Source organism: Mugil cephalus, chromosome 9 (genome assembly GCF_022458985.1).
Source record: "Mugil cephalus isolate CIBA_MC_2020 chromosome 9, CIBA_Mcephalus_1.1, whole genome shotgun sequence".
In the NCBI taxonomy this organism is placed as follows: domain Eukaryota; kingdom Metazoa; phylum Chordata; class Actinopteri; order Mugiliformes; family Mugilidae; genus Mugil; species Mugil cephalus.
In genome coordinates, this window is record NC_061778.1 from 20329261 (window position 1) to 20332934 (window position 3674).

The following is a 3674-nucleotide window of genomic DNA, read 5'->3' on the forward strand; positions in this document are numbered from 1 at the left end:
CTCGCTCCCTCTCACTCACTCTCCATCACCGTGTTTATCCCCACCACCACCACTCCTCCTCCTCCTCCTCCCCCTCTTTCTCCACTCTTCATCTCTGACTGCTCCACCGTCGCCAGCACCACCACGCAAATCATTCTCTCACACGATTTCCCTTTCCATCTACGTTGTCATCGTCCTCCGTCCTCGCCTTCGTGCGCTGATACCTACTGGAACTGCAGGGGTGATTCTGGCTGCTTACAGACAAACACACACACACACACACACGCTCTGGCAGAGACATGAGAGGCATGCCGGGGCTATGCAAGGATAGAGAGCCAACACAAGGGAAGTGTGTGACAGAGCCAGAACGTGACGGACTCAGAGTGCCGGTGCAGCGTACGCAACGTAAAGTAAATTAGTGGCCAGCGTCGAGATTTATTTTCTCAGAGGACGCTCAGGCTGACCGTAATTCACGCGTGACCAGACGTGCAGGTGTTTTCAATATCACTTTATCTTCACAAACCCATTAATCACTCGGTGGATAAAATGCCACAACATGGTGGCAAATGCTCGCTCGCGGCCCGTACCTTATGGTCGTACTCGGTGTGAATCAGGAGGTCCAGAGCCCCCGCAGGACGTATGTCTGTGAAGGCCCCGAGTCACACAGGCGGTGAAAGAAAGGCAGCAGGACTTGTCAACCCCAATCCGAAATTCTTAAATTCTCAATCATAAACAGCGTCATTTTCATTTTATAATTCTCCACGTGTCCTCGCTGTCAATGTTTTTTTTTAATTCTGTCAAAAGTGTTTGGGAAAAGACACCAAACCCACTGCATTTGCCAGCAAGTCAAGTGATTCATGGAGGGGGACGATCGTTGCTAAGGTCTTCTGTATTTCTGGAAAAATAAATAATAAATCAGCGTTTGGCACCAATGGCAACGTCTCCCCTTGTTTTGTGCAAACAGCCCCAGTGACAGTCAATTTATAGTGATATTTAAAAGTGCAAAAATGTATTTGCGCCGTGACCGGCGGAATATTTCCCTGAAGAGTTCCTCTGAATTCTTCAAGATGACAATTTGGTTACATGGCTTGTTATTAATGTTTTGGCACCAGGCAGCTGTTTTTAGACTAAAGCTCTATAAAAGTGTATCATTACTGTGGAGTGGGGGTACCTGGTCTGGTCTAGGTGGGTGGTACATGTCTGAACATCCCAGCAGGAAACTGAACTGTCACCTGTCACTGGTTTTAATGTTATGGCTAGTGTATATTGGTGAGGTGTTTTACGACTAAAACAACCTTAGAGATGCACTTTATAATTTTCCAAAAAAGGTGACAATTCATTTTCTGCTTTTAGACCAACTAAAAGAGGATTTCATACTCGCTCCCATGTGTGAATTGAATCCTGGAGCACAGTTGGGCGTCTTTGACCTCACTCATCTTACAGCACAGAGCTGTGTGTGCCCACGTTCCTCTGCATGAGCCCAATTACAGTAACTATGAGCGGAGAGGTGAGGCAGGCACTGGGCCGCCGCGCAAATAACTGTCACTTTGCAGCAAACAAGCTCGGGATCACATTCGCTTACACACACACACACACACAGAGCGACGTCTCGGCCGAGTAGCCGAGTGTTTTAGCGGTTTCCTCCCGAGCTCCACAGACCGGAGGAGTAGTAATCTATTCTGAAGGAGGTATTGAGTGAGTGCACACACACGTAATCCACCCCACCCCATACCAAGACAATCTGGCAAAACTGTCTCACACGTGAAGAGGAAAGCAGAAATGAAGGAGGGGGTGGGGGGAGAAAAAAAAAACAACTTGGCTGCAATCTGTCTCTGGCACGAATGTAAAAGAAGACAATGGGATAAATCTAACCCTCTAATATCCTTGTAGGGAGCTAAGCTCTGCGGTCGGACTAGAAACACTATTTTATACTCTTTAAAAACATGGCACATGGTCGTTGGGTTGGTCGGACATCTTTGGCCCAAAGTGAATTATTTCAAGTCTAACGCATTCACTTCTATTCATTATTGACATTGTGCTAAACAACGTGAAGACCTTAAAGCTGCTTAAACGCAATTATTCATGTCCTGTATGAGCTTCCATAGATTTGATGTTGCATGTCAAATTACCACCACGTCTTGGTTTTGTGTTTACCCTTTTGTACCAGGCCCACTAGCTCCAGGTGAAGATGTGAGAAGGCAGACATTGATATCACTTTATATCAACATCATCAATGGTTTGATGTAGCTACAGCTAGCAGTAAGCCCCGCAGCTGCTGCTTGGATTTGAGTGCATTTGCAGTAAATCCTACAAGTAATGGACGACTTATGAAGCAAGGAGGATGTACGAGTCAGCAGGTAATTGCTGTAAAGTCATTGATAAGCCAGCGAAATGGGAGGTAGTCCAGGGTCTAAAACCCACTTTGCCTCGTGGTGGTGGGGCCAGCTACGTGGGTGGGGGGTCTCTTGAGGACTCTGAAGGTAAAAGATTACATTTTCACACTGATTAACGGATAAGAAGCTTTGGCGTGGCTCCAGGCACCATGGGACGCGGCGCGTGCACGCGCGTCCTTGTTCACTCCAGCAGGACACTGAAGGCAATTATGGTTTTATGCCAGCGGGTTGGAATCAATTATCACATGCCAACTTCCTCAAACCCATCTGTCTGAGCAGCTTTTTCACCTGGGATTAAGAAAAATGAAACTGAAAATATAATTATAGGGAATAGAAACACCCAGAATGGAATGAAACATTAGCACATACACCAATCAGCCATAACATTATGACCTACTATTACTTTCCCTACTATTGTCTTGGTCTTCTTTGTGACTCAATGGACATGTGTCTTCTGAGTGTCTCCTGTGGTGCCTGGTAACAGGATGTTGTTACTGGGGGTCTTAGGGTTGAGAGGAGGGGCTCCCACAGATATTTGATCAGTTTGGGATCTAGTCAATTTGGAGGCCAGGTTAACACCTTGTGCCGTTTTTGTGTAGAGGTTCAAGGTTTATATTGACTCCTCTTTCACACCAGGCTGCATCGTGCTGGGCATGGCTGCTGCCATCAAGGAGTGTCATTGTTATGAGGTGACAATGTCTGGTCTGGTCTAGGTGGGTGGTACATATGTAACACATGTAACAAGTTTCCAGTCCAAAGGTTCCCAGCAGAACATTGAATTGTCACAAGATGGTCAATGTCATTCACTTCTCATCAGCAGTTATGTTATGGCTGATTTGAGTATTTTCATATTGAATTCAGTATATTAAAACACATATATTGCCTCTTCCCTTTTTCTTTTTACTGATTTTTATAGAATCTTACCATTTCCAATGGTACTGTAATACTGACACTTATGTGACATCAAAACATAAACCTACTTTTCACCAAGAACATTGAAATATCTTGCTAGTTTTAGCTGTTTGAAGTTAACTTGAGAAGTACACACCTGCAGCTGACAAGAACTAGACCCAATAAGCCTCCACTGGATAGCAACACTTAGCGTCTGCTGACCCTGTTATTATCCTCAGCTGTGAGTCTCCCCTCATGTATGATCAGAGCAGTGACACACTGACACTTGGCCTCAGCTGTGACATTAAACCCTTTCATGACCAGATGCTGATAGGATTCATGTTACATAACGCATGCACAGTTATTACGTGTAATTAATGATATCTCTATAATAACTACACAACACTCATA